The sequence below is a fragment of the Buceros rhinoceros genome, unplaced genomic scaffold (assembly GCF_000710305.1).
Source record: "Buceros rhinoceros silvestris isolate BGI_N320 unplaced genomic scaffold, ASM71030v1 scaffold600, whole genome shotgun sequence".
Taxonomy (NCBI): domain Eukaryota; kingdom Metazoa; phylum Chordata; class Aves; order Bucerotiformes; family Bucerotidae; genus Buceros; species Buceros rhinoceros.
The window spans coordinates 42376-51274 of record NW_010387681.1 but is presented as its reverse complement, the minus strand read 5'-3'; positions in this window follow the sequence as shown (position 1 = coordinate 51274).

Here is an 8899-nt window from a genome sequence, read left to right as displayed (position 1 = left end):
TGAGCAACCATGGCGTGGGGCCCATGAGCAGCCCTCGGCTGAGGGGTTAGTATCTGTGATCACAGGAGAGTTCGGGTGGGAAGGGACACCCCAGCATCTCCAGCCCAACTTCCTGCTCAGAGCAGGGCTACCTGCAAATGCAGAGCAGGTCACCCGGGACTGGATCCAGTTTGGTCCTGAAAACCTCCAAGGATGGGGGCTGCACAGCACGGGCCATGTCCGAGGGCAACGATGATAACGAGTGGTTTATGGGCTTAGCAGACATCAGCGGAAGAGGAAACTGAGACTTGGGGAACAATGTGGCAGAGCCACACAGAGGCTTTTGCAGGAGAGCGTTTTGCTCATCTTCAGTCATAAACACTGTCTCTCCTTTGCCATCACAGTCACTAACTGCAGCAATAACATGAGAGAGTTGTCTGCCTTCCCAAGGCGCCCCCCGAGCAGAGGCAGCTTGCCAGCCAGCTGTGGGTCTGTCTTTGCACATACCCTGGCTTCTGTCTGAACTGAGGTGTCTGCAGTTCCTGGTAATAACATGGGACATTAGCCTGCTGATGACTTTGCATAACAAGAGGAGTGCAATTAACATCACCATCCTTTCTTGTGTTTGAGCACGTTGGCATGGGTCATGAAGCCAGGGTAGCAAAATGATCCAAGGGGAGTTATTTATCTAGCTGTAAAGGGGCTGCGTTCCTTCAGAAACAAGAACTCCAGCGAAAGGCAGCTGCTTACATCTGTGTCTGCTAGTCAGTGCTCGCCTCCGCTCGGGTGGCACCGAGGGGACGCTGTGTGCTTACAGGTACCTGCTGGCTGTGGTGTGATAGCAGCCCGGTGCCCAGGGGAGAGCTGACTTCCCCAGCTTGAAAGGCACCCGGAGCCTGCCAATACTCTCATCTCCTCTGTTCCCTGCCTGGAAAAGCCAGATCTCTGTCTTTTGCAGTTCGTACCTTGTTTTACACAACCCTAAATCACTTTGTTAATGAAAAAAACCCAAGCAATTATAAAACAAATATACAAAATATGAACAGCTAATCTTTCCCTTATATTGCAAGGATTAAATAAACAGAAATATTAGCAGAAAGTATTCTAGACACGTTGGGCTGCCATAAAATTTAGTAGGTGAACTGTTAATTTACATATTCCCAAAATGCAATAGGGTGACACTTCTGAAATTAAAAACTGATGATACAAATGGCATTTAAAGTTCATTTAATATTATTTGTTGAAATTCCACTGGCAAATCTGTCATATGTATAGCAGATCCTATTACTAGCAGAAGAAAAAAAAAAGCAATTGAAATCAAAACCCACCCCACACTGAAGGGTCTATTAAGGCAGTAGATGAGAATTTGCATTATCAAATAATCCTAACAGGAGATTTTATAAATGGAAATATAAACTGTAGAGGGTTTTAAATGTTAATTTATACCAATGACTAGTTTTATAAACAGACTTGACTATGTTTCTCCTAGAGACAATAAGAAAATGTTTCCCTGGAGGGCTGGGAGTACCCAAACAGCAGCAGCTGTGTTTCTGAAGACCCGATCTGCAACCACCTGGGATTAGGCAGGTGAAGTGCAGTGGAAGGGAGAGCGTAAGGCCTATCATTACACAGGGTCTGCCGCTGGCCCTGCTTTTTGCTTCCTTTATGACTCTCATGATGGCTCTTTCTCACCCCTTTCTACCTGTAGGTCTTGCTTCCCCCAGGCCCGCGTGGCACCACTCACAGGAAAAGCCACTCTGCAGCTATTTTGCCCCATCATAATACCCTCAACCCTTTGCTGCTGCTGCTGCAGCAAATTCTCTTTCTCTCTGATTCAGTGCCTGGCATAGGATCTCATCCACTGTAAGGAGTCCTATCCTGCAAGGACTGCTGTTGGATCTCCCCAGAAATCCCCCTGGGTCTCTGGATCCTAAAGACTGGGCAAATCATGATTCCCTACTACAAGGCAGCAACACAGAGCCAGTGATCCACACGGGGACATAGGAGATGACTGAAGAACACCGAAAGGGATGGCATCCCTTGGATTGAAGCTTGGAAAATCATTCCTACTGACCAAAAAGGACACAGAGGAAAACTCTTTCTGCACAAGGTGAAGCACCCTGATGGATCACACACCATCTAAAAGAAGCTAGATATTTGGATTTCTTTTTGTTTGTCTATTTATCTCCCCCTCACATAAATATGGAAGGAAAGCATTGCAGGTGAAATGGTGCATGGAAATTAATCTGGTTCATAGTCCTCATACATATTAACAGGCTGGCAAATATGTAACCTTATTTCTTTTCCCCTCTGCTCTCATCTCTTCCAAGTTATTTTCATCAGGGCAGGTGAAGTGGCTGGCATGGTTGCGTTGGTAAATGAGACCGTGGCAAAAAGGAAGGTTTTCATCCAGACCCAGTACGGGCAGCGGTGTGATCAAAGCGGTGCTACCTACGTGGAAAGGGATGCTGCACCATGATGGGGCTGTTCATTGTGTGGCTGCAGAGCATGGTCAAAGGAAGGTTCTGCCCCACCAGCTCCATTTGCCACAGGGGTAAACTGAGGCACCAAGGGGTGATGCAACTCACCTCCAACCCTGTTGGTGACAGATTTTAGTGTTCTGACCGTGCCAGCAGCCAGGTCATACCCTGGATCTGCCCTCAGTCATCTCAGAAATAAACTCCCCAGGGCCAGCCCAGTACTGGTCTCTGAAAAAAAGCCCCACAAGGCATCCGCCTCCCTGCTCCTCCCTCCCTGTCCTACATCATGTTCGTTCATTCTCTCTCTCTCTTTCAAGAAATTATTTATCTGTTCTTTCCTCTTCCAACAATTTCACCAGATAAACAACTGAGAAATTAAGAGACACTTTCATTTGCACTGTAATAAAACGCGTGCACACAGGGCAGAAACAGTGAAGGAAAACTTCATCTACAGATTAAAGCAACAGGCTTTGTCTCTAACGAGTCCGGTTAGGGCCTTGGCGGATAGCGACACATGCCTCGAGCTAGAAGGGAGCTTTGTGCCAGAGCAGTAACTTGAGTGAAAAGGGCTCTGTGGTATGAAACGCAGAAGTGGGCTCATAGCACTGGGATTTATCTGCGAGACTGAGCACTCACAATATTATTAATATGACTATTAGAAAAGCAAATGGATGGAACAGTTAGGCCAAACAATCCCTTGGAGTCTGGCTGCAGCCATAAAGTGAGTATTTATGGGCAGGGCTCTTAAGTGAACTCAGGCAATGGATGCCCTGAGTGGGACCAGGGGGAGATGGGAACAGGGAAGGGTCAGTGCTCCTCCTGAGTAGCAAAAAAGGGGAGAAAAGAAGGACAGTCTCCTTCGTGAGGAAAGGGTCTATCGGGTCCCTCTGACCTGCGAGGGCTTAGGGATGAGCAGCTGTGCACAGCAAGGTGTGTCGTGCTTCCTCCTCTGCTTGACCACATTCCCTGCAGAGCACACCTGTGTCACTTTAAAACCCCGTGTCACTTTGGAACTGTGCTGCAAAAAGCTGCTGAGGTTGGAGAAACTCACAGAGTTTCCATTTCATGGGTCACAGGGAGATGTTCTCCTCGCATGGTCCCAGTTGTGACCAGGGAGGAGGTCCTGCAGCACCCCACAGGCGGCACGCAGGTCTTACATAGCTCCTGGGGGAGAAGTGCCTGTACTGCTGCTGTGCTAGGTGGGCCACCTCAGCAGCTACTGGCGTCAGGGGAATGGAATCAGCATGACAGAAAGCTTGTTCTCTCTTGTCCCTGGGCCACAGGTGTCTCGAGCTGAGCCAGCGCTTTCCTCAAGGCTCAAACCACACGCTGTTTGGAATTGCCCTCACTGCACACACCTCTCTGCTCATGCCCATCTGTGCCACTATGCAACACGGAGCAAAAAAATGCCACATTTCCTGAAGAGGAATGTATTTTCCAAGGCACTCTGCCTCCTCATAGGAGGAAACAGCCCAGGGCAGATGCAGTCAGAGAGCTGGCAGCTGCACTTGCCTATTGAACAAAGCAAACCCTGCCAGGGATCCTCAGATGCCTCCTGTCACACACAAACCAGCACAGAGAGATCTGTAAAATCAGTGCATAGGATTTCACTGCCAGACCTTCAGATATGAGCAAGCTCCTTCCCCATCAGTCTGGCCCTCTTGCGGTAGAGATTAAACACCATAGAGATGGGAACCGCTGGACCCCTTTCCCTAAGCTCCCCAGTCCCCATCCTGCCTCGCTATTAGAGCAGCAACTCCTTCTGTTGGCTCGACAGACATCTGTCCTTCCAGCAGCGCCACCGAGGCTGCGCAAAGCCTTGTGATGCTGACAAGCAGTGAGATCCGCAGCAGCAGGCTCAGTGACATCTCTTCTTCCCAGTTCCTGCAGGCTTCCTGAGCTGGCATCCTCCACGCTGAGCACCAGCGAAAAAACACCTTTGTGGTTCACGAGCCACAAGAGAGATAAAGAGGTACCTACGCGCAGACACCCATGCTTTTTAGGCATCACTGTTTCTCTTGTAACTAATCCTTGTGTCCTGCTGGGTTTATTTCACGTGTCCATGTTTTTCCATGCTACAGCGCAAATGATGAAGGTTTCAAAGCGATCACACCATTTTCTGTTGGCTGATCTTTTAATGCCTAGATGTATGAAAGATGGCACTCTCTATTTTTGTGTTTACATAGATCACTGCTGAATTGGAGCTTAACCTGTTCTCATTAAATGCTTATTCCCTTTTTGGCAGAGAAAATGAGTGTGTTTTCAAACCTAGCCTATGTGAAAGATCACATGGCCATAAAGAAAATCTTGTATCAGTTCCAAATGGTGAATATGATGAAAGCAGATTTGTACCAAAACCTCTAACACTTGCAATTTCAGATATTTTCAGCAGGGAAAACCTCAGCTTGATGAAATTTCACAGGGAAGATACATTTCACGGCGTGAGTTTTCCCAAAGGACAAAATTGTGATTCATATACAAAAGAAGGAAAAAAGCTGCTGAGACTTTATAAAACATTGTCATATTTACATCCTTGAGCAGCTTCCCTGAAGAGCAGCCATCACTGCAGAGGAGCAGAGCAGAGAGCCAGAAGTCTGCAGAAATATATCAGGTGGGGATGCAGATGGGTACTTGAAGTTTTTCAAAATGAGTGAAGTAGAGAAGACAGATGAAAATGATGACAGAATTGGACCATGGCCCTAGTTTTTTCCCAAGCTACAAGGAGTAATCAGGTATTGAATATAACATCTCTCTAAAATCACACCAATCGTCTTCCTCTGTGGAGATGAGATCCACAGCCTGGGAGCTGTCCTCTGCCCCTGCTGTGTGACACAACCTCGATCCAGTCCCTTCATGTCCCCATATTTCCTTTAATCACTTTTGGGCAATCCATTCCCTTTATGTGCTGAAGCCATCAGGCCTCTTCAGAAGCGTGGGCAGTAATTGTTCTGTTGCAGACTGACATCTCCAGAGAGGCACCTCGGGTCTTAGTAACAGTAAATCCAGAGGCAAAGCTGGAAAGCTATTAATGTTTAACACACGGGGAAGCTGCTGTCTGTCAGATACTCCGATCACCCTGAACTTGGCAGGCAGAACATGTTAGCACATCTGAAGCTGCTGACGGATTTTATCAGCCTGACAGGACAAGGCTTACCTGTCTCCCCTTCTGCTGCTTATCTAGGACAGACGTGAAGAAAGGGACCCTATGGAACAGACAGAACCGGGCTCATGTGTAGCATTGACACATCAGCTCCCAGCAGCCTCAGGGGAGGACTGAGTTTGCATGGAAAATCTGAGATGCAGCAAGATCTTTTGGGCAGGTCCAGCTGGGGCTGCAGCATGCGGTGAAGCAAGGAATAAATGCTTCTTGCTGCTCCCAGTGGTGCTGTTTCACACAGAGGCAGGCTGGGACCAGACCTGAAGAGAGAGCAGAGGACTTGCTTATGGCCCAAGACTGAGACAGTGGCAGAGGAAGGTTTCCCAACTCAGATGAATGGAATTTGCCTTGATACCATGAGCAAAACTGTGGCTTCGAGCCTTGAGGGAACAGCTCCTGCTTCTGAAATAATCATGGGACAGGGGAGGAGTCTGAGGCAGCGCCTGGCCCCTTCCTCAGAGCACAGTCAGTACAGCATGAGCAGCAATGCTGAATGACCAGCTGCTTCCAGCAGACCTGCTCTCTTCAGGAGTAGCTCAGAGCTACTTTGCCTGGCTCAGCAGGAGGACTGGCACAGGACACAAAGCCTGAGCCTTTTGAGAAGAACCCAGAAGAAATGTAAAAACTATGAGCAGACTAAAAGGCCCTCCTGCATTATCCTCGTGTTTGAGTACTTAGCATCAGTCACATTGATGGTTCAGTGTTTTCATTTCTGATCCTGTTAAGTTTCCCATAGAGGAACAGTTTTTCCAACCCCTCCTGACAACAAGTTGGGTTTTCTTAGTTTCTTTTTGCAACTCCTTAGATACAATCTGTTGACCCACTCATAAACTCAGGTGAATGTGCCTTTCCATCTCTGCAGCAGGCAAGGAGAAATTGTATTTTGGTGCACCTGGTGCAGTTGGAAACATGCAGTTTTTAGTTGCTCTGGTGAGTGCTTTCACAGGCATTGCTAGCTCAGAAGAAAATCCAGGAGATGAAGGTTAAGACATTGCTATGGAGACAGAGGCTGTGAACACACTGTTGTCAGCCAGGGGATCCCCAAAAGTGCTACAGAAATGGTGTTACATATTGCACAACCCCTTGCAGGCTGTCCCCTAGAGCATCTGAAACACTGCTCAAACCACACTTGGAGCCAGGACTTCTCAAGACCAAAGGTGAGGATGCCTCTAGTGTAGCTTTTCCAGATAATGGGGCCCAAGCCATTCTGGGAGCCATGTATGTGGCAAAGCTATCCTGTCTATGCAAAGTTGTAAGCAAATTTCTGGCAAGAGAGGGTTCAAAATAGAAGGGGCTGGGCAGGGGCTGTGAAGTGCACAGACCTTCCCCCAGACTGTGCCTCCTCTCTTGGCTCTGTAAACACAGATGCCCAGCCAGAAGGAACCATTGATCGGCATGACTAATAGGGACTTTAAGGAGGAAAGTGTGCCAGATCAATATGCAATCCACAGTACATGAATCACTCCAGCTTTTCCAATTTATTCAGCTCCAAATCAAATGAACGAACAAAAGATAAATATATAGCCATGGGGAGCCTGGGGGGGTGGTGGGTGAGGGAAGCAGGTGGGGAGGCAGGCTCTCATAAGGGATAATTAACTAGCTTTTATCATTCTAACAAAGCATTAAGCCAGTAAATCTATGAAAATGGGAACACTCCAGAGAGTCCTCACTGGCATAAAAGCAAAGACTCTGGAGCCCTGCTCCTCTTCTCCAAGTTGCTTGGGCTGAGGAGAGGAAGGCAGAGCTGCCTGTGGGGCCTGACACAGCCCCTACACAGCCAGCCAGGACTTGAGGTGTCCCTGCCTTTCAAGAGGTCGGTGTGCTGAAGCTTCAGTGTCCCCACTGCCCCCTCAGACCTCCTGCAGGCTAGGGGAAAGTCAGCCCCATCCCACACTGCACATACGATGACAGCCTGACATGGGCATCACGATGCAAGAGACTCCTTCCAGAGATGGGCACTGGGCACAGAGACTGTGGGGTCCCACACAGCCAAGTCCTGCAGACATACCCCTTGGTGTGCTCATGTCACACCAAACAGAGAGGAGAAAAGGACAGGGCTGAAAACTTTTTTTTACTGACAGAAAGCCATCTCAAATGGAAGTAATGAAGTCGATGTATTGCCAATTTTCCCAAGATGACCACTAGAAATACAGTTTAGATTGGGTCATTCCACACTTTACTATGATACCCTGAAGTTCAAAATCAAAATGGAACAATCTGAAGTTATTTCAAAGCATACAAGTTTAAACTTCAAGAGAAATGGTGAATTTCAACTAAGACTCTCCCAGACTTTGTGCCTTGATTACGAGTTGAGGATGCCTTGCTAATTTTCAAACGATGTTTTTCCAACCCAGAAAATTCACCCTGAAAGCTTCCAAATCTTGAAGAGTTCTGTGCAACAAATCAGTTCTTTTCAGTGAAGGACAAACACGCGTCTCGGTGAAAAAACTGCCACTGCACCTGTCTGTCAGAGGCAATCTCATGCTCACCATTCCCCTTTCCGTTCTCTCCTTCTGTCTTAACCACCCCTCATTTCCAACCACTGCACTTCCCACCCTCTGCCGTACAAACACACACTTTGCTGTTTGCCCAGCTAAAGAGAGAGTGCATTTTGGAGAACTGGGAAGGGCAGAAAAGCCATTGGTTGCTTTAAAGGCTCAGCCTAAATTTACAGGGACAATCTCCGGTGCGACTTCAACTTCCCTAGCTGCCATGAGATCCAGCTGTTTTCATAGGCTCCCATGCTCTACAGAAGGCATTCCTCCTTCTCCCACAGCCTCAGGGTGTCCCTTACTGGCACACCCTGCCTCACTTGCTCTCATCTTTACCATTCCTGCAGGGAACTTGTGCTGCCCAGCAACATGCTGAGGGAAAAAGGGCTTTGTTACCATGTCAAGATTTTTAATTTCCCCATGTGGTGATGGTATCGTGGCCCTGACAGTGTACTAAACACATGTCTTATCTCTCTGCCCATGGAAAAGCAATATCAATTTTGTGGCGTTAAGGGCTGGAGCGAGAGCAATGCACCGTGCATTGTTAAACAAGCCACCAGCCCTGTGCCGTACAAGCAGAACAAGTGTAATCGATGATACGGACTTTCAACATAATTACAGCTCACTAGTAAGCACAAAACCCCTCCCTGTCCTCCCTCCCTCACCTTGACTATCCTATATTGCAACAGCCCTTGAGATTAGCCTTATGTCTTTTTGCTGGAGGGAGACTCCCCCTTTGTCACCTCTCCAGTCAGCCACTCATCCAAGTGAAGCCCATGCCAAGCTGCACA